The sequence below is a fragment of the Lipotes vexillifer genome, unplaced genomic scaffold, assembly GCF_000442215.2.
Source record: "Lipotes vexillifer unplaced genomic scaffold, Lipotes_vexillifer_v1.1 scaffold6, whole genome shotgun sequence".
Lineage (NCBI taxonomy): Eukaryota > Metazoa > Chordata > Mammalia > Artiodactyla > Lipotidae > Lipotes > Lipotes vexillifer.
In genome coordinates this window covers 4,076,867-4,103,163 of record NW_006799037.1, presented here as the reverse complement: position 1 = coordinate 4,103,163, position 26,297 = coordinate 4,076,867, and the positions used below count along the sequence as shown (strand labels likewise).

At 38.4% G+C, this 26,297-nt stretch overlaps 1 protein-coding gene and 1 pseudogene across 1 annotated transcript in view; one reads left to right on the top strand and one right to left on the bottom strand.

Annotated features, from left to right (window-relative positions):
* The window catches only part of FAR1 (fatty acyl-CoA reductase 1), a 73,043-nt gene extending 46,981 nt beyond the window's left edge, over nt 1–26,062 (bottom strand). Inside the window, exon 1 of the mRNA XM_007471425.1 lies at nt 25,927–26,062. The gene's annotated coding sequence lies outside the window, so the exon portion shown is untranslated. The remainder of the gene's footprint in view (nt 1–25,926) is intronic.
* Nucleotides 1,616–14,627, top strand: LOC103075624 (40S ribosomal protein S24 pseudogene; annotated as a pseudogene).
* Nucleotides 26,063–26,297: the final 235 nt, after the last annotated feature.

The window sequence follows — 26,297 nt, the reverse complement described above, 5'->3', positions numbered from 1 at the left end:
AAATCAGAAATGCAAATGTACAGAAAATTCAGTCAATACATAAGTAAACTATTAGAATTACCAAGTGAATTTGAGAACTAGATACAAGGTTTATACAGAAAAAAAACCAAATGCATTTCTATACACCACCAACACACAAGAAATAAAGTTAAAAAAAAAAACTATACCACTTATAATACCATCCAAAACACCAAAAAAATTATGGAAAATATCAAGTATCGATTGATGAGGATGCAGAGAAACTGGAACTCATGCACACTGCTGATGGGAATGAAAAATGATTCAGCTGCTGTGGGAAAGTTTGGCAGTTCCTCAAAAAGTTAAACAAAAAATTATCATATGACCCTGCAATTCTGCTCCTATGTATACACCCCAAAAGATCTGCAGATAGGTACTCAAAAAGTACACATACACTTGTTTATAGCAGCAGTGTTTACAACAGCCAAATAGTACAAACAGCCCAAAAGTCCATCAACAAATGAATGGATCAACAAATCATGTATATATAGTGGAATATTATTCAGTCATAATAAGGAATGAAGTACTGACATGTACTACAATGGGGGATGAACCTCAAAAACATACTAAGTTTAAAAAATCAGATATAGAAGATCACATACTATAGGATTTCATTTATATGAAATATCCAGAATAGATAAATCCATAGAGACAATGCAGACTGGTGGTTGGCAGGAGCTGACGAGTGGAGAGAGTGGGCAGTGGAGGAAAACTGCTTCAGGAGCTTTACTTTGGAGTGAAGGAATTCTGGAACTAGACAGAGGTGGCAGCTGCACAACATTGTGAATGTAGCAAATGTCATTGAATTTTTCACTTTAAAATGATTAATTTTATATTATGTGAATTTCACCTCAACGGATTTTTTTTTTTTTTTTTTGGGCTGAGGTGGGTCTTCGTTGTGGTGCAAGGGCTTCTCATTGCGGTGGCTTCTCTTGTTGCAGAGCACAGGCTCTAGGCACATGGGTTTCAGTAGCTGTGGCTCACGGTTCTAGAGCACAGGCTCAGTAGTTGTGGCACACAGGCTTAACGGCTCCGTGGCATGTGGCATCTTCCCGGGCCAGGGCTCAAACCCGTGCCCCCTGCATTGGCAGGCGGATTCTTAACCACTGCACCACCAGGGAAGCCACTGAATTATTTTTTTTTTGAGAACACCAAAAATTAGAAATAAATGTAAAAGATACTAATGGAAAACTACAAAACATTGAGAGAAATCAAACAATACTTAAATAAATGGAGAGATGTACTACATTCCTTAGATTCAATACAATCCCAATCAAAATTTAAGCTGTTTTTATTTATGTATGGAAACTAAGACTCTAAAATTCAAAGGGCCAAGAGTAGCCAAGACAAGCATTAAGAACAACAAAGCTGGAGAACTTATATTACCATGTAACAAGATGTATTATAAAGCTACAGAAATGTGGTATTGGGACAAGAAGAGAAGAGTACAATCAATGGATATCCATATAGCAAAAAATGAATCTTGACTTCTATACCACACCACACACAAAAATGAATTCCAGACAGACTATACACCCAAATGTGAAAGGTAAAATAGTTATGATTCTAGAAGATGACACAGAACATCTCCGTGATCATGGGGTAGGCAAATACTTATTAAATGGGACACAAGAAGTGCTAACCAAAAAGGAAAAATATTGATAAACTGGAAGACACTAACACTGAGTTCATCTCACAACACTATTAACAGAGAGAAAAGGCAAACCAGGTAAAAGATATTTGCAGTAGTATGTATAAATGACAACTGATTACTACCCAGAATATATGAAGAACTACAAATCAATAAGAAGAAGTGAAAAAAATAATAGAAAAATGGGAAAGGCTTGAACAGAAAAGGAAGCATAAGGTAGAGTATCCAAATGGCCAATTAGCACATAAAAAAGGGCTGAGAAAAAAAAAAAAAAAAGGGCTGAGGACTTCCTTGGTGGCATAGTGGTTAAGAATCCACCTGCCAATGCAGGGGACACGGGTTCAATCCCTGGTCTGGGAAGATCCCACATGCCATGGAGCAACTATGCCTGTGTGCCACAACTACTGAGCCCATGCACCGAGAGCCTATGCTCCACAACAAGAGAAGACACTGCAATGAGAAGCCCGCGCATGCAATGAAGAGTAGCCCCTGCTCCCCGCAACTGGAGAAAGCCTGTGCACAGCAACGAAGACCCAATACAACCAAAAATAAATAAATAAAAATAAAATACAGTTTAAAAAATGTAAAAAGGGCTGAACTTCATTAGTTACCAAACCTCAATGTGATCCTGGTACACTGTCCCCAGAATGGCTAAAATGAAAAAGACAGACAATACATAGTATTGGTAAAGTTTCAGAGAGAGAAAAATGGAACTCTCATCTACTGCTGGAGGAAGTACAAATAGTTATAACACTTAGTAAAAGTGGTACAACCTAATAAAGCTAAACAATCACGTATCATATGATGTAGCAGTTCCATTCCTGATTATATACCCAACAGAAACGAGTACATTTGTTCACCAAAAGACTCATAAACAATGTTTATATGTCTGTAGCAGCACTATTCCTTCTGACCCAAAATTTTAAAAACCCAATGTCTGGTCAATAGTATATTACATAAATTATAGTATATTCATACAATGGAATATTAAAAAACAATGAGAATGAAGGAATTATCCTATACACCACATGGATGGGGCTCACAAAGAGAACACTGAGCCAAAGAGGCCAGACACAAAAGGTGTATACTGTATGATACCATGCATATAAAGTTCAAAAACAGGCAAAAATCATCTACGGTTAAAAGTCAGAACAATGGTTATATTCCAGGGGAGGAAGAAGTAGTGAACAAAAAGGGTGTGAGGGAGGCTTCTGGGATACTGGTTATGTTCTATTTCTTGATCTGGGTGGCTCATTTTTTAAAACTCGTCAAGTTGTACACAGGATTTATGGACTTTCTGAAGATATGTTACACGTCAATAAAAAGTTTACTGTAAAAAATAAAAGTAAATATAGGGTGACCATATATGTCCTGGTTTTCCTGGAATAAGCCTGGTTTTCCACATTATTCCAGCTTAACTTTGATTAGAGCCCCCTCTTCTCAAAAGTGTTCCAGTTTTCACAGTATGGTTACTCTACTTATAATCTGCTTCATGTCTAATAAGACTATTTCAAGACTTCGTTGACCCCCAAACCTAATTAAAACTATAGAGCATTAAAGTTAAAATGCTGTCATAGGGGAGAAATGAAGAATAATTCTGCATCAATACACCTAACAAATCTGGTAAGTATTAATGACAATTACATACTAAATATATATTAAACACAGTGTCCTAGACACGTGACCTAGAACAAGTTATTTAATTCTCTGAGCTTCATATGTAAAAATCTATTCAAGAAATATTTATTAAGCACCTACCAGATACCAGGAACCAGAAAGTTTTCCATAGGTGTACACATGCATTTAAGACAGAAAAAGATACTAAGCAGTTTGCCCTTTAATAATTGAGGATTTATAGCCTGAATATGTGATTGGCTCAACCCTTCCTCACCTACCAGGACACCCTCCCTATAAAAATCTGTTAAAACCAAACAACAGAAAATTTTTACCAAACTTAATATTCTCTCCTTAACAGTATAATGATTATTTGCTAAGAGAGTTGTAGAATGAAACTACTTCCTACCAGTTTCAGGTAACTAACTTAAAGCTAATTGCATGTGATTTTATCCTTAAGGTTCTCTTCATGGAAGAAAGAACAGATTCCCACAGCTCCCCAACTTTATCACAACGCAACCAAAAACTTTACAAGCACCAGGTATTTTTAAACTCTGTCTCCAGGTATTCTTGATTCCCCCACCCACCAATATACTTTACCCTATTAACTTACTGGCAAAGCAAGTACAAATGACCACTCCTTTTAAGGAAAGTCTAGACTTATCACATCTTCCACATAGTCCTGCTAGTATGGCCAAAAGCTACAGGAAAAGCAGAAGCCAGGAAAGAAATGCTGCCAATCCTTCCAGAGCATGCTGTTTAGGTTCCTACTGTGTGATTCTACTTACACAGGAAAATATCTAAAGCTCCTATCAGCTGTTAAAAAGTAGCTGCAGCAGTGCAGTAATGAGAAAACCAGCAATATTATTCCATGTGCCAGGGCAGAGAAGCTGTGAAACATGATTCATATTTATTTTCACTGTTCTTGAGATGCCTTAGGATACACCACCTAGCAGTGGCAGCTGGGTATTTTCTTCAAAAAGTACCTTATCCTATGGTTCAATAGTTAAAGAGGCAGAAATCTTTCAGAAGACCAGCAAAATGGTGGGTACCAAATATCACAATTACTTTAGAGGCTTTCTTGCTAAAGTGGGTTTTCCTAGTGGGTTTTATATTATGCACATAAACTTACATTAAGAGAACATATTACAAAGCTACTTAAACTAAGATACCTTCACTTGCTAGTGGCTGAGGTCCAGGCTCTGCCACTTTGAAGCCATGAGATCCTAAGATAAAACTACTACTCTTAACCTGTTTCCTTATCTATAAAAGGAGAACATACAGGCTCATGGGCAAAAAGAGCCTGGAATGGACGCAAATGGAGAAACCACAGATAATTCTAAGATAGCACTCACCCAATCAATATAAACTGCACCCTTGTAACATAATTGTAGTCTCTTAATAGATGTCCTAAAATTAATGGAAAGCCAATTATGTTGTCTCATTACTTTCAGAAACCTAGTTAAGATAAATAATTAGAGACAAGTTCCTTCTCTCATTTTCAACTTTTTAAAAAAGAGTTCTTTATACTGTGTATAAAGTAGATGACTGGTGAGTCTGCTGGGTGGTACAGAGAGCTCTACTCGGTGTTCTGTGGTGACCTAGATGGGAGGAAAATCCAAAAAAGAGGGGATATGTGTAAAAAACTAAAAATTTAAATTTTTAAAAAAGAGTTCTTTAAATAGACAAAGCAATCAAAGTGAGAGATTGGGGTATTACAGTAACATGAAAACCACAAAAATCTGCCCAAAAAAGCAGCTCTTTAGTGCCAAGAAATGGGAATTCCTTTGCCTATATTACCGCTAAAAACAACTCAAATTAATTAAAACTTTTAATATACTGTCAAGTAGTTGTTTCAGAAACTTGCTAAGCAGAAAGACAAATGTGAACAAGTACATGGAGATTAGGATATGGTGAGAGGAATGAGGTGGGTCCATGGGCTTGAAGCAAAGCTTTACAGAAGTCATCAGTGATGAGAAAAATAAATAATAAAAGGAAGACAGGAAAAGGAGAGATTAAGCACAAAAAACTATATCTGTCATGCTTTCCGATACAATTTCCTACAAGTCTTCTTAATAATTTTTCTTGCCTAAGGTCACTCAGCACCTATATATAGACAGAGGCAAATTTAAACCAGTATCTTCTAACTACATTCCACATTTACAGAGAGTATAAAAAGTTTCCACTTGTCCTACAGTGAGGTAAAGGCATCAACTCATGGGTAAGGAGTGAGTGCACAGCACTGGAAGAGAAGTTCAGGAAAGTGAAGAGGCTGGAATAGATGGTCTTCCTTTCCATTTCTAAAGTTGTATGATTCACTATAAGAGGAAATGGACAGTATCTTTACTACAGGGACTTCTTGGCATATAACAGACAAGAATCTGCTCCACAGAAAATTTTAGCATATGAAATAAGGCAAATTCTGGCTGAAAAATCCTTAAAACTCCACATCATTTCACAGTAAAAGGTGATGGGCCAATTAAGCAACACACTTTAGAAATGAGACTATTAACTGGTTCAGGTAGACTCTTAAACAATTAAAGCTCAAAAGCAATTAGACTATACCAGTATTTCCCTGAAGGCCATTTCCAGAGGCACCCAACAAAGAGAATGAGAAAGGAAAAGGTCTGTTTTCAAACTTAGAACTCGACTCACAAGAACACCGAAGCGGACTTAATTATTGCCACTATCAGTTTGAATAAAAAGACATCATTCTCAGGTTAAGAGATAAACACTTATCGAAGGTTAGTGGATTTAACTCTACTCTACCTGACCCACTGAAAGACCTTTCCTAAACAGAACTATTTATTGGAAGACTAGAAACAAAAAACTCAGGGCAGTAGAGGTAATAAGATAAGGTAAAGACAAGAAGCTCTGAGAGCTTCTTAAGGTCTTGCTTAAGATTAATAGCAAAATTCAAACATGTTTCTATAAATATCTATACCAATATATGCAAATATCTATACCAATATATATACTATGTATCACACTTACCTACCTTTGAAAAACAGTGAGTTCTGCGTAAGGGATTATGGGATCAGAATTTGCACCCCAAAGCTTATCACTAATAGCACATGGGTTACTCTGAGCTGAAGGAACTGAGATTCAACAGATGCAGAAAGAATTCTTCTCAGAGCTTCCCTCATCTGATTAAAAGCAGAAACTTCCAAGAAATGAGGGCTGCCATAATGAGGACTCTGGGTGAGTTTTATGGCCATGAAGAAGATGGAATGTTAGCAACCGATACTTTCTATTAGTTTTCCCACATATTTACCTTCCCACAATTTATTGCCCCTAGAAGCCCAAACTCCTTTTCCTTTGTCTAGTCACTTCTCCATAATTTATAACCCTTTGTTAATATGGTATATAAGCTCTCAAGTCTAACCATCTTTTTTTGGGTTTTCACTTTTCTGTGAAGCCTTTATGCACATTTTAAAAATATACATATGCCTTTTCTATTAAGGTCTTTTGTCAGTTTAATTTGCAGGCATCAGTCCTAGAACATAAAAGGATAGAAGAAAAGTCTTCTTACATAAGCTATTAAGAAATTAAGTCTCTAGTGAAGCCATTTTCAGTACTCTATTGAATCTGGCCCTGTTATAAACTGCTTCCTGATAAATAAGGTAGGCCCCCTTTGTGGAAACAAGCCTTTCAGATAACCCAATGCCATGATGTAGTGGGGACCTTAGGGCTCTGAGTCTAGCAGGGCTGGGCTGGAATCCAGGCTCACCCATTTATCTTGGGGGTGAGCTTGCTTATCTGTTTGTTTCTGTAGTTTCCTCATCTCTAAAACATATAGACAGCATATACATCCCCACCCCTTCACTTCATAGCATCTGTGTAAGGATTAAGGCTGGGCACATAATTACATTTCCTTATTCATCTTCCCCATACTTCTTTGGCAGTGATTTCTCTGTGGTCCCTCAGCAGTCAGTCTGATCTGTAATATTTCAGTCTAAAAAATTTTAATTATCTTTTTTTATGGAGATAATCATTTAGCTATGAGTGTAATTTTTAGACTAGGAAAAATTTTTATTACCAAAGTAAAAATAATAGCTACTTTATCTCTGGACTGTATACTGTTACAGTCACATGCACATACACCCATTTTTTAATTCTGGGAAGGAAATTAATGATTTTAGGAGAAGTAGGTTTAAACCAAACCTCTGAGGACTAAAAAAGGAAAGAGGTGGTTCAACTTATACTGATATGAAACACAGCATTCATGATTAACTTTAAAAGCCAAGATGTAATATTCTGTACGATATACCACCTTTTATGGAAAAGGAATGAAAAAATGAATGCATATGTTTATAAATGCACAGATTTTTCTGGCAAAAAAGCCAAAAAACTGGTAATAATGGTTGCCTCTGGGAGGGAGAACTGGGTAACTAGGGGAGAGAAATGACGGGCATTTGCTTTTCACTATATATCCTTTTGCACAATTTAAAATTATGTACAAAGTGCGTGTGTTATATATTTTTAACTACTGGTGCAGAAAGAAACATACAGGTAGAGCCATTAAATAGAAAAATCAGAAGGTACCAAAAAAATATATGAAAGCATATATTTTCCCACCAATTAGCCAGTCTATATTCTCTTTTGTCCTCTAACCATTTACAAACTCACTTTCATCTATGAGAAAAAAAGTATGAAAAATCTTTTCTAAAGTGAAAAATAAAAGACGAGCATTGTGTTAAGAAAAAAAGTGTAATATCTTTCTTCTGCTAATCTTTATTACTTGAGTTTTTATTTCATTTCTTTATTAGATGGCAAACCTACTAGATTAAAAATCAGATGATGTTTTAACTATGAAGCTGTTGTTTAACAAGACTTTAGCAGGCTGGATTTCCTAAATGGAATGTGAGAAATTCTTCCCCCGTCTGGATAATGTTGATCTTTGGATCAGATAGCACTCTCCCATCTCCTGAGAGGACCCCTATGCTCACCATGTTCACCAAGGAGTCAAGTACACAGAATTACCAAACACAGTTCTGCAGTGAAGTTCTGCAGTGAGACTGGCTCTACCTATATGTTTCTTTCTGCACCAGTATTTATTGAACATACAGTAAAAACTGACAAAAGGTAATTGTAAGAACTATTAGTTCCTTGTTTTAGCTGCTATAAATTTATTTAGGGAAACTAAGCACTGAATATGAAAATCTCTAGACAATGTCTAAACATTCATTCCAGCTTCCTATAAATTTCCACCTACAGCTTACACCTTAAAGTAGGATCTACTTAGTTGTCTTCCTCTTAAAAAGTGACTCCTCTGTGCCTCTAGCATGTAAACAAACTCAAAGTAAATAACCTACCAATGGAGACAGTGGGGAGAGCAAAGAGACAAAGAATAAGCTATTTCATCTATCTTTTTATTGGGAGTCACTGATTGACTCCCAATCAGGGGCAATTCTGTGTTTAACACAGACACATCCAATGCTGTTTTGTCTCATAATCCTACTACACCTCTAAGCTGGAGGACCACTTGGCAGGAGTACTGGAGGAAATTCAAGCAGCAGTAGATAGAATGCTGAGCTAAATGGTCTTTTAATATCCCTTAGATTCCATGGCTGAAAAAGTAAAATAAATAAATAAATAAAAGAGTTTCAAATATCCTTAAAAGAGGGGGAATTAATTCCAAAATATTCTAAACCAAGAGTTGGCAAAGTTTCTGTAAAGGGTCAAGTAGTAAATATTTTCAGCTTGTGGGCCATACAATCTTAGTAGCAACTACTCCATTCTGCCATCTGGGGCACAAAATCAGCCATGAACAGTAAGTAAACAAATGGGCGTGGCTTTGTTTCAATAAAACTTTATTCACAAAGACAGGAAAACAGTTTGCAGGTCACAGTTTGCCAAGCCCTGTTCTAAATAAAGATTCTGAATATTCCACATTCAGGAAAATGAACTACTGAGAAAGGCATCAATGGGAAACCAGCACAGTCTAAATATCCACTGCCTATGATTTCACTATTACTAGAGTTACTATGCATATCACTCTAAAATGGACAGTAAATAATTGATATAATATTTTCAAAACAATAAATGAATGACAGGCTTCAGAAACACAGATATGTCAGAGACTAAACACAACACAAAGACATGACCTATAGCCTTTTTCAAGGTGTACTTAAAAATATGTACTTTTAAAAGGAGAGCCCATTAAGATAAGATGTTCAGGGGTGAAGCTTGGGCGGTATTGTTTTGGAGAAAAGGCTACAAGTGAAGAAGAGCACAGAATATAATCCTGTCGCAGACTCAGAAACCCTAGACTGCTACCATGTTCAAAAAAATCTTGATATAATAATCAAAAAATAACACAGAGTTTAAAGAGGTCAAGAGTTAACCCAACACTGTTGCAGGATACAAAGCTTTGTTTATATACTGTGTACAGGTCTAAAACTACATAGATTATTCTTTTCTACATAAAAGTATAACATTACTTATAATTTTATGTAGCCAAAGGTTATATACATGGCTAAGGGAAAGGGAATGGAAGCGGAAAAGAGACTACGCACATGGTAAATACCACAGAATTATGAAAATTTCCCAAAAAGCTGCACTGAGCTACAATGACCATGAGGGGATTCCATATACATACTTCTGCTTCCTCATTATTTTTCCTTTTCGTTTGCTTTTCCACTAAAAGGGAAATAGAAATTAGGTATCTGTAACTGGTGGGAATTAATAACTCTCTAATCCAGAAGTTCATGAACAGGCTTGGGGGGTGGCGGGGAAATCCAAGAACGTGTTAAAAGTTTCATGCAAAATATTGTTTTCAGTGTGTTTATGTGTGTGTGTACAAGTGTGCAGTCCTGTGCATATATCCGTACATTTTTTCTAGGGGAAAAATCCACTGTTCTTATCAGATTCTCAAAAGGGTCAATGAGCGTAAACAGTAAAAAACTACTATCAAATTTTATGTGTAGTATGTATGTATGCTAGAGAGAAAGGGGACCTAAACCGCAGAGAATAGAGCTTCATGGTCACTGATTAAAAACCCCATTCACGGGCCTCCCTGGTGGCGCAGTGGTTCAGAGTCCGCCTGCCAATGCAGGGGATACGGGTTCGTGCCCCGGTCCGGGAGGATCCCACGTGCCGCGGAGCGGCTGGGCCCGTGGGCCATGGGCGCTGAGCTTGCGCGTCCGGCAACGGGAGAGGCCACGACAGTGAGAGGCCCACGTATCGCAAAAAAAAAAAAACCCCATTCACATCTAACCTGGAGCAAAACTGTTTAAATGGTTAAAACATAATTATATCAATCTCCCTTGAAGCCTGTTATGGATTGAACTGTGTTCCCCCTAAAAAGGTATGTTGAAATCCTAATCCCTAGGACTTCAGAATGTGACCTTATTTGGAAACGGGGTTGTTGAAGGTGTAATTAGTTAAGGTAAATGATATAACACTGGAGCAGAATGGGTCTCTAATCCAACATCACTGGTGTCCTTATCAGAGGAGAGGCATGTAAAGACATAGATATACACAGGGAGAACTCCACCTGACAACAAAAGCAGAGACTGGAATTACACAGCTACAAGCCAAGGAATATCAAAATTGCTAAGAATAAACTAGGAAGAGGCAAGGAAGAATCCCCTTGCAGGTTTCGGACAGAGCATGGATTTTGGACTTCTAACCTCCAGAACTGTGAGACAATAAATATCTGTTGTTTTAAGCCACTCAGTTTGTACTACTTTGTTACAGCAGCCCTAGGAAACTAAGAGAAGGCCAAATACCATAGTAACTAAAATTAAGGTACAGAGCAAAAGGCCTTCTAAAGATGATCATATGCTCTCATGACATAATAAACATATCATGGACACTTTCCAACAAACATGACAGTTTCAATTACCAAAATACATTCTACTAAATAGTTAAGGATGGAATGGCTTTTCCAAATGGGTACAGGAAAGAATGATAGAAAAAAGTTTTATATATCAAAGGTAAAGACCAAAATAAAGTTAATGTTCAGATCCCAGAACAAACCATTGCGGTATATCACTGACTGTACATCTGCACACTGACAAATCTCAGTATATAGTAGCAGATTCAGGGAGAGTAGTGTTCTGATTATCTATTGCTATGTAACAAAATCACTCTAAAACAACATCTTAAAGCAACAATAATCATTTTTATTCTCTCTCATAGTTTCTGAGTTAGGAATTTGGGAATGGCTCGAATAAGCAGTTTTAGCTGAACAGTTCTAGCTCCTATCTTAGAGCCTCTTCACGTGGTCTGTCCACATGAGGCAGTCTGCGTTTCCTTATAGCATGGCAATCTCAGGCTATACTGATGAAAAGCTGTTGAAGACTTCAAGACCAGTATTTTGGTGAGCTGGATAGAAGCTCACCTTTTCTGACCTCACCTTATTGCTCACAAGTGATTCACAAGAACACCCAAATTCAAGGGAAGGGAACATAACTCCACCTCAGGATGAGAGAATGGTCAAGGTCACAAGAACATGTGAGAAGGGACGCACTGTTACAACTACTTTTAGAAAATACAATATGCCACAAAGACTATGGTAAAGTAACTGCTCATTACTCCTGAGATGGTCAACCATTTGAAACTGTCCCATAGGTTAACAGAAACTGATGACTAAAAGAAATTCTTGAGCTTGTCTTACAGAACAGCAGCTAAGGGAACAGCTTATTAAAAAAAACCCTGATTGTAATATGCTTTCACTGATCAAGCTCTTCTTAATTATTTCTTTTGGCTCCTTAACCACCACCTATAGATAACACCTCTGTCGTATGGGTCCCTACAGTATTGGGGGCTTATGCTGTTTTCCAGAAACTTGGAGTCAGCTCTTATCCAGTTCAAGCCGGCTAAGATTTTTGGTTGGGACCACTGACCCTAAAACTGGGCCTGCAAAGGTATCCAATAAATGACCTTTTGACGTCAGAGGACTCAAAACTCCACCCTCAGATCATGCTAAGTGCCTCCATTTTTGAACATGCATCTCAAGAAGAAGCATGTAACTCAGATATGCCTGCAAAGAACACCAATTACCTCACCTTTTCCCTACCTCCAATCACCTTTCCCCATGCCTAATACCACCCTGCTTCTTTATCCCATAAATATTTCAAACCCCTTGCCTTCAGGGAGGTAGATCTGAGATCTGCTCTCCTGTCTCCTGTCTCCTCACTTGGCTGTCTCCTGAATAAACCCTTTCTCTGCTGCAAACCTCGGTGTCTCAGCGTTTGGCTTGCTGCACACCAGGCAAACAAATCTGATTCGGTAACACATTTAATCCATGTTCAAGTTACCCAAAATGCCTTAAAAAAAATAAGGCCCCATGGGCCTCATACTTCTAAGTACAGATGATCCTTGAACAACACAGGTTTAAACTACATGGGTGCACTTATGCACAGATTTTTTTCAACAAATGCATATTACAGCATTATACAACCTGCAGTTGGTTGAACCTGAGGAGGCAGAACCACAGATACAGAGAGCCAACTGTAAAATTACACACAGATTTTTTTTGACTTCTAGGAAGACTGGCACCCATAACCTCCATTGCTGCTCCAGGGTCAACTGATTTTGCCCACCAAATAATCTCATTGACTGAATAAAAATTTCACCTTCCCATATTCACTTAATTGTGAACTTATAACCAGTAGATTTCTACTTGGAGTTGACATACTTGTAGCCAAAAACAAGCCAACTCATTTTAGTTAGACTATTAAGAGGCCTCATATTATAGGTAAGCATATATTTTCTTTTAAAATTTTTGATAGACTCTCATCTGGAGGCATATCGGGAACCACTGGTATAGCGTCTTTCTACTATATTTTAATAACTCTAGAATATTTAGTGTTTTGATTAAGACTCAACATAAAAGAAAGCCTCTGCAAGTGAGCTGTAAACAACAAAAGAAGGACTAAAAAATGCAAACTCAAAATGTACAAGTTGATAAGAATAGTGGGTTCCTTTTTCTTTTCAAAAATTAAGGCTTACAAAGCATTTTTCAACAAACAAAAGAATAACTCTAGTATCTTGGTTTTCAATAAAAGATGCTAGTGTCCAACCCTGTTGTAAGCACCCATTGAAGTGAATACAATGGCCACTCTGTTTGCCTACACAGACATTGATATGCCAATATTTCACTCTCTATATCCAATCTTCCCCAATTTCTACGACACATCTTGGTAAGGAATCTCAGTACGTTCATTAGTTCTTAGGGCACTACACAACTATTTTGTATACTGATATTACTCCATAAGCATGGCACTTTGGCAAGTTAAAATGCCTCTAAAACCTCATTATCCTGGAAAATATTAAACGTTAAGAAAAATCAGACTCAGAATTCCTTTGAGTGATGTAAAAATCAAACACAAAAACATCCTTAAAAGTCAAGTTCTACTTCATCAGAGAGGAAATGTCAATTCTACAGCATTAAAATTATTTGCTGACAAGAAAACTTAAATTTTTTAGCAATACCCATTTTCCTTTGTTTCTGTCCTCAAGGCCTGTACCAGTAGGGTAACTTCTCTACTGTAAAGCCTACAGAAGAAGGGCTGTGCTCTTGTTAACACAGTTTGGTAATAAACAGTTCCACAGCTTGCAAAAACATGTATCCAATTCCATTCTGGGAGAAAACAATCTTAAAAAAGTAACCTCCAAAAGTCATACATGATTTTCTTTAGATCAACTATTGTGCTACAAATGCCTTACCTTAATAAAAATGTTTTCATGTTAAATATTGTAATTTTTATCCTAACACTTTCAGACTCAAAAAAGTGAAATACAATATACAAAGGCATACTAGTATTTTAAGTGTATTAGCAAAGATAAGGCTCTTAAACTTCTCCAATACAACACAGAAATCGAAATATCCCATTTTGCTTAAAAACTCATTAAAGTTGTGCATCTGATTCCATAATATACCTAAGAATTAACATAAAAATATTTCACTCTTTTCCTCTCTGGCTGCTTGAAGATCAGCAACCATCATAAATGACACAGTAGCTCTCCAGACCAGGAAGTTCATGACCAACCAACTACTTTAGCAGAAACAATTGGTCATCGACATCCTTCACCCTGGGAAGGCAAAAGTAGCTAAGAGAGATATTCAGGAAAAACTAGCCAAAATGTACAAGACCACACCAGATGTCACCTTTGGATTTGGATTCAGAATCCATTTTGGCGGTGGCAAGACAACTGGCTTTGGCAGGATTTACGATTCCTTGGACTACAGAAAGAAAAATGAACCCTAACATAGACGTGCAAGACATGGCCTGCATAAGAAAAAGACCTCAAGGAAACAGCAAAAGGAACGAACAACAGAATGAAGAAAGTCAAGAGGACTGCAAAGGCCAATGTTGGTGCTGGGAAAAAGTGAGCTGGAGATTGAACAACAGAAGGAGTAAAGACTCTGCAGTGACTGTATCTGTGGTGACTGTGCAGATTTTTCATGAGACGATTAACAAACTAAGAACTTTTACGTGAAAATATATACACATTTCAAACTACTCAGCAAAACTGATTTTAACATGAAAATGTTCCATGTATACCACGAACATTACATGTAGACGTACACATACAAGTTTACCCAAAAAATTGACTCAGGCAGATTACTCATCATGTATCTTGTGTGGTCTGATTTAAAACTACCAAAGCCTATTCATGAAGATTAGTAACTTTAAGAACAAGTTGTTAGAATCAGGTATTTCACTGGTTACAGAAGAACACTTTGTTTGAAAGCTGTACAATAATCAGTCTGATTATTATAGCAAATAACCTGCAACTCTTAACTACGGAAAAGTGCTTTGAAGCTCCTGCTGTATGCTGTTATTTCCTCTCCATTTCTCGTGTCACTTTCTTATGAAGCCTTCTGAATCTGTTCCCAAGGCTGAACCTAAAAACAGCCTCCAGTCCACCAAGGCAGCATTTTCCAAATTGTGGTAAATGGGGCTGGGATGCTGTACACTTTATCCCCAACCAGGAGAGCTACAAAGTGCATTAGCATATCAAAGACCTACAAAATGTACTGAGGTAAAGAAACTCCTAGACCTCTTTTTTTAAATTTAATTTTATTTATTTTTTTTATACAGCAGGTTCTTATTAGTTATCCATGTTATACATATTAGTGTATACATGTCAATCCCAATCGCCCAATTCATCACACACACCCCCACCCCCTGCCACTTTCCCCCCTCGGTGTCCATACGTTTGTTCTCTACATCTGTGTCTCAATTTCTGCCCTGCAAACCAGTTCATCTGACCTCTTTTTAAGGCTGGCCTTTCACCAATTTCCCAACACCGCTAGGGAAATAATGCTCCTGAAAAGCTCATTATTGCCACATCAGCCTTCTAAGGTAATGACTATACAAACATGGACCAAACCTCCCATGGTCTACAAATGATTTAGAAAGCATGACCTTTCATTGATCCACAAGGCTACTTATGAATAAACTATAAAACCAGTTATTACGAGTTGCAAATGAGTATGTTATTAGAATGTACCGAAAACTTCAGTTTGTATACAATTAATAACTCTGCTTGCTGCAACTCACAATGCTCCAAATATGCACACTCAAAACCTGGAATTCTGTAATTTTCAAGAGGAGTAATCAATCATTGTCAGTGAAACTGGTCATGGTTTTCAATTATCATTATTCTTACTTATAATTAAGTTGAGCTTCATTATTATCATTTTAGTTGTTTTATTAAACCAGGAGAATGTGTTATATAATTCCATCACTAGAATTTGAGACCTACAGTTTTCTAACTAGTCTAGACTTTAAGATAAGTATATTTTTTGTGATTCAAATAGGAACCATCCATTTCCCTAACTGCTGAAGAAAGCCCCTCTCTCCCCCAAAATGCTTATACCTTGACAATTTAGTTGTTATTATTCCACTAGAAAGTGGGAATTACTGAGCTAAAGAATGACCCAGCTAAAGGGCCGGGATTAAAAGAGCTGGAGGGTCACTGTTCTAAAGGTCTTTACCCCAGCTATAGGGGCAGGTCTTCTCCCTGGTCACCAGGTCCACACCAACCAAATGTGGCATGAGGACTTGGAATCAGAGCCCTTCGTGGAAGTAACAGAAACTTCTCTGAACTTGAATGTCAATGATCCCTCCAGTCTCTAGGTTTGAGTAGGAAGCTTCCAGGAATCTCTTTACAACTGAATCCCATAACAAAGCCTCTTCTCAAAAATCTTCCTGGTCTAGCTTTAAAACCTTGCCAGATTCTTACGTAAAGCTTGCAACAAACAAAATGCTGTCAAGCATAGAAAGGTATAGAAAACAGGAGGGAAGTGTTTGATGACTTTGTGGATTCTTAGAATCTCTTTCCAGCTCTGAAACTGACTTAACGCATCTAAGAAGCCCAGCGAATTCTTAGTCAATTTATCAACTGAGAATCAAAGTCACAATGCTAAAAACTCTAACTGTCAAAATATTTCCTTCTCCAGAAACTGAGATCCAGAATGAAAAGACAGCCAAGATAAATAAGAGCAACAGACTACACTGTTGGAACTGCTACTAACCACGTGACCTTGGGCAAGTCAATTAATTGCTCTGATCAGTCATAAAATTCACTGAAGGGGAGGCCAAATCACTGATGGATAAATCCTCTTCTAGCTCTCAAAGTCTATGTATTACTGTATATTAGAATAAGTTATTTCCTAGTAATACATTAGATATTCAGAAAATTATTAACTCCAATGGGTCACAAGGTTATCACTTTAAAGCCATACACCTAATATTCACTGATCTTCAAACAACCTATGCTCTGCTCTGCAGTCAAATGTCCCATTTAGCAGCTAACTGATCTGTTCCTATCTCCTAGGGATTCTGCTTATGCTAATAACCATTATTATGATTATATTTTAGGTACAATCCACAAATTTTTAAAACCCCATACTTCTCACCTCACACCGGTCAGAATGGCCATCATCCAAAAAAAAAAATCTACCAACAATAAATGCTGAAGAGGGTGTGGAGAAAAGGGAACCCTCTTGCACTGTTGGTGGGAATGTAAATTGATACACCCACTATGAAGAACAGTATGGAGGTTCCTTAAAATACTAAAAATAGAACTACCATACGACCCAGCAATCCCACTACTGGGCATGTACCCTGAGAAAACCATAATTCAAAGAGTCATGTACCACAATGTTCACTGCAGCACTATTTACAATAGCCAGGACATGGAAGCAACCTAAGTGTCGACTGACAGATGAATGGATAAAGAAGATGTGGCACATATATACAATGGAATAGTACTCAGCCATAAAAAGAAACGAAATTGAGTTATTTGTAGTGAGGTAGATGGACCTAGAGTCTGTCATACAGAATGAAGTAAGTCAAAAAGAGAAAAACAAATACCGTATGCTAACAAATATATATGGAATCTAAAAAAAAAAAAAAGGTTCTGATGAACCCAGGGGCAGGACAGGAATAAAGACGCAGATGTAGAGAATGGACTTGAGGACACGAGGAGGGGGTAGGGTAAGCTGGGACAAAGTGAGAGATTAGCACTGACATATATACACTACCAAATGTAAAATCGATAGCTAGTGGGAATCAGGTGCATCGCAAGGGGAGATCAGCTCAGTGCTTTGTGACCACCTACAGGGGTGGGATAGGGAGGGTGGGAGGCAGACGCAAGAGGGAGGGGTATGGGGATATATGCATACATACAGCTGATTCATTTTGTTACACAGCAGAAACTAACACACCATTGTAAAGCAATTATACTCCAATAAAGATGTTTAAAAAAACCCCATACTTCTAAGAAATATATTTAGGGCCATCCTTCAAACTAGATGGACAATAAACACTTATGATCTCAGGGCTCTACAGAGAATCAATCCTCTGTCAGACCAATACATGTTTCTAAGCCTCTGTGTATCATATCTAGGAGTTGTTTTAACACAAATGTGAACCTCAAAATACTTTAACAGATCCTTTCCTCCACAGATCTTAACTATTTAAGGGCAAGAGAGGTCAAAGAAGTTTTTCCTTTACCTCTGAAAAAGTGGTATTTATGTATTTATTCATTCTTAAATCATATTCTACTTCATCTTAATTCAGGATGGATAGCAGCCATTATATAAAGTTCCATACACTTATTCCAAAATCTTTGGTAAAATCATTCCTACATATTCAAACTGGCTACAGCTTGTTTTCCCCCAAGAATGCAATTAAGAATTGGTCTTTTAAAAAATTAGGCATTTGCATAATGAATTTTATAATTTCACTCAATAATGAAAAACACTTGTTTGACTCAAAATTCCTGCAATGACCATTGCTAAGAATGCAGGTGTCGAAGGATCACTGATAGTTGAGAAAATTTTGCAAAGTTCTTCAGAAGTTGGTTATGACGCTATGCTTGGAGATTTTGTGACTATGGTGGAAAAAGGAATCACTGATCCAACTAAGGTTGTAAGAAGTGCATTACTGGATGCTGCTGGAGTGGCCTCTCTGTTAACTACAGTAGAAGTCGTAGTCACAGAAATTCCTAAAGAAAAGAAAAGATTTAGAGAAGGATCCTGGAATGGGCGGAATGGGTGGGATGGGAGGTGGGATGGGAGGTGGCATGTCCTCATTCCTAGAATAGTGCTTTACCATCATTAATGAGATGTGAAAGGAAGCTCAAGGCAGCATTCCTCACCAATAACTTTAAGAGAGGTCAGTTGAAGGAGATGACTGAAGAAAAGGCTGGCTGATGTTTAAGAAAATCACTATAACCATCAGTTACTGGTTTCAGTTGACAACATAGAATGGTTTACTGCTGTCATTGTCCATACCTACAGATAATTTATTTTGTATTTTTGAATAAAGACATTTGCACATTCCTGGTAAATGAGTATAAGAGCCATGTACCAAGGTACTGCTTTCAAGTTAAATCACTGAGGCATTTTTACTACTATTCTATTAAAATCAGGATTTTAGTGATTGCCATCAACAGATGAGAAGTTAAGAAGCAGCCTTTCTGTGGAGAGTAAGAATAATTGTGTACAGAGTAGAGCAATATCCAATTATGTGACAACCTTTGTGTAATAAAAATTGTTTAAAGTTAAAAACAACAAAAACACTTGTTTGTAAAAGGTGAAGAGCACAAAGAAATAAATAAAGTTGAATTTTAGCAGTATGCTATCTGCCTATACAGTAAAGAATGAATTATTAAACCAGAATCTGTAAACCTTCAAAGATATCTGAATGGGTTTTGAAAGTCTTATTATTAGCCTCCTGAAATTATTAAAAAAACTAAGTGTATATGTATATTTTTTCTGAGGATAGCACAAAGCTTTGAGATGTTCAAAGAAGTTTATGACCTTTGACTAAGACTCTGCATTATGGGATATATTTTAAGATTTTAATTCTCAGTTAATAGTTCAAAGTTTTTAAGTCAATACTCCAAAATAATAAGATATAGTGGTAAGAATTCCTTACATTCAAGACGGATTTCTCATGTGGCTGCCATGCCAACATTTTTGGCAAAAATTCCATAAAGAACAAGAATGATCTAGACTAGATATCTCAAAATAATCTTAAAACTGTCAAACAGTTAAAACTTAAACACATGCACACATACATACACACACTCCACCAATGTCATTTCCCATTTAGAATCTCTAATACTGGCATATGATCTTACGTTGCTACATTGTTTTAGACATGTATATTCAGTCCCTCCAACTACTTATCCCTGTCCTACAGTAGATTATTATATCTAATTTCTCTTGCTCAGAACAGTATAATATACAAGTCTCAAATATATTTATATGAAGAAATTTCCACTTCACTTAGATTAGCATGTCTATTGTTGCACTTATCATGCTGTATGGTAATAATGGGTAAAAATGTCTAGGGACTTGTTTCAAAATTAAAAAGGGGGAGGGGAGTGGGTGGAGATATAGATAAAACAAGATTGACCACAAGTTGAAAAATGTTAAAGCTGGTGATATGCATATTATTATATTTTTATGTTTGCAATTTTCCATAATACAAAGTTTAAAGACATTGGCCTCGCCTATTAGAACAGAGAGCTTCTTAAAGACAGGTGCAGGAGCTTTCCTCTTTGTACATCTGCCCAGTAGAGAGCAGTTACTTTGCTAAACACATTTCATTCTTTATGTGAAAGGCAGCAGTACTATCCTTCAATAAAACTTCAACAACTCTTTGATGGTATTTTATTTAAACAATTCTTTTATTAACCCAGATAAAACATATTTATTCATTCACTACTTACTGGTTACCTACTTTTCTCAGATATCCTGTCTTGATAAATGGAGGATATAAAAAGTGATTCAGGGCCTCCCTGGTGGCGCAGTGGTTGAGAGTCCACCTGCCGATGCAGGGGACGCGGGTTTGTGCCCCGGTCCGGGAGGATCCCACATGCCGCGGAGCGGCTGGGCCCGTGAGCCATGGCCGCTGAGCCTGCGCGTCCGGAGCCTGTGCTCCGCAACGGGAGAGGCCACAACAGTGAGGGGCCCGCGTACCGCAAAAAAAAAAAAAAAAAAGTGATTCATACTCTCTAATAAATTAAGAATCTGACAATACCCTCAAGGATCCATGGAAAAAAGGGCAGGGAGGGAAGACAGGGAGATGAAGAGAAAGAAAAAATAGTAAAAAGCAACAAATACAGTATTTTAAGAAAGGGCTCTAAGGCATTCACATTTTTAATTAGAAAGAAGGCATACAGTTTCCTTAAGCTAGACAGGTCTAAAAGTTCCCCTCCCCACTCTATTCTACAGATGAGGAAACTAAAGCTCAGAGAGGGGAAGTGACTTGCTTCAAGTTACACGTCAAGTTTCTAACAAAACCAAAATTAAAATTCAGATCTGCTCATTCACAGTGCAATGTGAATTTTCTACATAAAAAACTTTCTCCTACCCCATAATATTCACTACCTAAAGAGAATGACTATTTTATTATTAATATACACTTCAATTCTGTATTCTACCATACTAAAAAAAAAAAGCAATACACTAAGTAAAGGGAGGAGGCTGGGTAGAAAATGCAAACAAACTGCTAAGACAGTTATACATGAATACTATATGCACATACCACACTTCCTTAATTCTGAGACACATTTGACTTTAAGACATAGTATCCATTTTGTAAACATTTTTAAAAAAATATAGACACTGTAAAATCTTCATTTCAAAAAATATTAAAATGTGAAAACACACACCTCTAAAGCAATAAAATATAACGTACCCTATAAGACACAAAAATCACTATCATTTAAGACCCCATGTCACGGGCACAAACACAGAGCAAGAGTCCCATCTTCTAAAGTAACAAATAGTTACTAAATACCTAAGGCTATGTGGCATTTTTTTCAGTTGTCTGTATTAATAAACAAGTCCTTCTTGCCATACATCTCATATGCATGAGCTCTGGAGTCAGAGAAAGCAAACTGGAATCTCCAGCTCTGCCACTTAGCTCTCTGGCCTTTGGAAAGTTACTACTTTCTCCAAATCTCATTCTCTTCATAAAATAAGATAACCACCTTAGAGAATTGCCTGAGAATTAAATGTAATAGTTTATTTAAGGAACACAGTACAGTGCCTAGATGAAATATTAAGTTTCCTTCCACAATTCCTAGGGACCAAATGAAATTAAAACTAAAAACTACCTCCCATTCTTGACTTATAAGATTGGAATAAATCTGTACTAACCCTAGGGCAAATACTACTAATTTGCTTTGGAATAATTATTTGATAAGAAAAGCTTATTTTCTTGAAATTTCTCTCTTTTCTTCTTCAAACTGGGAACAGAAAACAATGACAAATTTTAAGTGTTTAAGTTAAACTTGTTATATGTAAACTCAGCACTTCCATGTTGCCTTACTGAACTGAGACTCTAAGCCCAATACAAACCCACTGAAGAGAGGAACTATAAGCCTACGTGTGGGAGGAGAGAAGGGTATAAGGCCAAAAAGACTCAGTTAAAATGACTCAATGTACGACTGGTTTGGTTTTTTTTAACCTTAAATTCATTTATTAAACAATGTTCAGAAAAGCCAAGACCATATCTCCATGATTCAGGGTGCTTTAGTAACCTGATCCCTCAGATTAAGCAAATGTAGTTTCAGGTTGTTTCCAACAATAACAAGTCATTGCCAAGATGGGACTGTGCCTAGCAAAGTGGCTCATATGCAGTAGACACTGAAGTAAGACCATCTTCTCTCCTACCCCAAACATAGTACAGACTAGACCACCCACATATTCTCTCACTATCAGTTCATTTTAGTTGAATGATTTTTCCCCACTAATGATAAAAATAACAATGCTTTTTTTTAAACTTGGAAAAATACAAAAAGTACCAGCATTTTTAAACTACCCATGATCTTACCAGCCAATAACTAAAATATTACGAAAGGACATACCAACATCCTTCCTATGAATTTGACCATAATTGTGATCATACCAAACTTTAAATTTGTATAGAGCACTTGCCACTAAACACAATTAACTACCAGTCTGTATGTTAGTATCTTCATTTTGGCTTTCTTGAGACCAAATTCACACTATGTTTTTCCTTACTTAACTCAATGGTTTCTTGTTAGTATCTTCATTTTGGCTTTCTTGAGACCAAATTCACACTATGTTTTTCCTTACTTAACTCAATGGTTTCTTCTCAATCTTTGCTCTTCTGAGTCTCTACATATTTTGCTGATGATCACTTCCTCTTTCTTAAAACTCTATCCTAAGTTTCCCTAAACAGTATATTCCTCAGTGTCTACAAAAGTCTCTCCAACTAATCTTTTTCTATTTCTTCACTGGCTCTCTTCTGTTAACTCCTGACAATCTCTAAAACATGGCTCAGTCCTGACTTTGAATTTGCTTGTCAACCTTGAATCCCTAGCACTTAATAACACAATGCCTGGCATGAAGCAGATGCTCAATTCACGTTTACTTACTGACTTTGCCAACCCTGACCTGCCACCTACTAGTTGTGTTACCTTGGTTAAATTAAATCTTTCTGAACCTCAGTTCTCTCATTTATAAAGTAGGGATAATCAAAGGAAGATGATGCTTGGAAAGCTCAAAACAGTTTCTGGCACAAAGTTGCACCCAATAAATTTTGCTATTATTATCAACATAATCTAGTACAGGAATCAAAAATATTTATTATTATATACGGTTGAACACCAAATCTACCTCTCAACAACCTAATTTACTTTCACCATATTCCTCTTATCATAATTATCAAAAAACATTTTTGTACTCTTCACTACTTATCTCCAATCCATCATCAACTATTCTAATTTTTCTCTCCTAGCCACCATACAAAGCCAACATTTATCAACTAAGCTATAACAACAGACTTAGTTGATTTCTACACCTTTATATCTTCATTCATGGGCTTCCCTGGTGGCGCAGTGGTTAAGAATCCACCTGCCAATGCAGGGGACACATGTTCGAAACCTGGTCCGGGAAGATCCCACATGTTGCGGAGCAACTAAGTCCGTGTGCCTCAAGCAACTACGGAGCCTGCGCTCTAGAGCCTGCGTGCCACAACTACTGAAGCCTGCAGACCTATAGCCGGTGCTCCACAACAAGAGAAGCCACCACAATGAGAAGCCCATGCATCACAAAGAGTAGCCCCAGCGCACCGCAACTAGAGAAAGCCTGCACGCAGCAACGAAGACCCAACTCAGCCAAAAATAAATAAATAAATAAAATAAATTTATTAAAAAAAAAATCTTCATTCAAATCTTCAATCCTCCTTAAAAACCATTTTTAATTTGTCACTCTTGTCCACAGTTGCTTATAACATGTCCATACTACTGGAATGCCATCCTCTTATCTTGCAATAACCCATGTCCCAACTCCTAGTTCAAAAGATGGCTCAACACTCACCTCTTCCAGGAAACTTTCCCTGATTAACTCCACACCACTCAGATTACTTCTCTGCTCCGAGTCGCCTCAGCACCCCAGCACTTAGGTACTCTGTTATACTAAGAGTAAAATGTGATCAGTGAATAGCATTACCAAGAAATTACTTCCACAAAACTCTTTCTACATCCTAAAGAATGGTCCATTACCTATAATGCTTTGTTGATTTGGTTAATTAGGAAACATCCTATATGACAAATGCCCTCTTTGAGTTTTGTCCTTAACACTATACTATTTCATGTCGGTAAAGAAGCACTTAACTCTTCACAATCCTTTTGTCCTATCCTCAGGCAGAAATAATACCTCAGTTGTATCACCTCCTCCTGTTTAAATCCAATGGAAATGTAGTAATGGACCATTTTATTTTACTATCTTTTCCCTGCCCCCAACCTCTAACCATACCCCGCAAATAAAACTTCCAAAGCTTTAAACAGAAAGGTAGTAGCAGTGATACCATGTTTTTCTTTCCTGTAAGTGAAAAGAACTTTGAACCTATTTAGCTACAAAACTCTTCCCAAGGCTGAAAATTTTCCCAGCAAGCATGATGCATAATCAAATTCTACATCAAAATGCTTGATTCTTATAGAGTAACAGAATTGTACTTATGTTCACTCTTACTTGTGTTACTATAAGATATCTTGCATCATTTTTATGACACATGACTGTTGAGAAATTCCCCTGTACTGCAGTTTTCGCAAAGTAGCCTGTGATGTTGTCTTTAAACTAACACATTCTACTTTTTTTTGATATAAGAATTAAGCGATTCCTCACTGCCATCCAATCAAAAGCAAACAATATTTGTGCCATGGCTTGTGAGAAGATGAGTTCGTGTGCTGCTGAGGCAAAACGAGATGAACTGTCGCACGGGTGGGAGAAGGGTTGGGGAGGAAGGAGGAGGGTTGGGGAGGGAGGACAATCAACCTCAGCAGTGAGAGTTAAGAAGTCTGAGAGTTTGGCCATCGATGAGTAGTGAATGAACCTATGGACCTGGGTCACTGACTCCTACCTGACAAAACCGACAGTTATTCTTGCTGACTTACTCATAAAAGATCCACACCCTTCAGTTACCATACACAGACCTACCTCGTTTGCTCCTCGTATACTTTCTCCTAACTGGCCACCTAACGCCTTCTAGTCAAACAGCCTCCATCCACACCTCACCTAAAACCTCTGCCTCTCCGTCACCTTCCGGCTTTAGTAAGTGCCTCTTACTCCAGATTCACGTGTCCCAAGCCTGTCCTCCCTTCACTCCCAGCTGATTTCCCCCCAGTCTCAATCAGTGCCTACTTCCAAGAGGCCAACCACACACCCCGGCTCCACACCTTCTCCCCGGGCACCCTTTTCTGAGCATCACCCTATTCCCATCACTTTCTTCGTCCCCAGACCCAGAATCCTGCCATCACAGGCCTCCTTTCACTGCCCCCCTCAGGCGCACAAACCTGCTCCTCCGTTAACTACCCCGCCCCACCTTCGCCACCTCTACGCTGTCTCTCCGCCCCAGGTGGCGCCCCCAGGCTCCGCGTCTGCAAACCAGGCCCCTCCCTATGGCACCGCTCTCAGTCCCGGCACTCCAGAGGGCGGTGGCCACGCCAAGCCTCGCAGAGACCATCCGGGCAGAAGCGGGCGCCCCCTGCTCTACGCAGCCGTGGGCGGGGGCGGGGCAGCTGGTGTAGCCCCCGCCTCGGCCAGGCCTGCCTCCCCGGCTCCCAGAGCCGTGGCCCCGGCCAGGCGAGGAGGGACCCGCAGCCCGCCTCTCCCGCCCGGCGTCCCCGCCTCTCACCTAGACGCAGAGGCTCGGGCCTCGCTTTCCTCCTGGCAGTCCAGGGAGGGCTCTGTCGCCGTCGGCGTCGCGCTCCCTTCACTCGCTCTTCCACCGCCCCCGACCGGCCGCTGAAGAGCGAACGGGTGGTGGCACGCCCATTGGCTGCGGCCCGCGCTCGCGTCAGCCGACCCCGACACGGACCTCGGAATGTGACTGGCTGACGCGGCGCCTCTTTTCCACGTCTTGTCCTGATTGGCTCTCTCGTGCCCCCTTACTAGGAGGACCGCTCACCCTCCTCCTGGCTTCGGCCTCCCACCCCCTCAACCCCGTTTCCATCCGGGCGGGAGGAGGACTGGAGCAGGCGCGGGTGGGACACGAACGGCCAATGG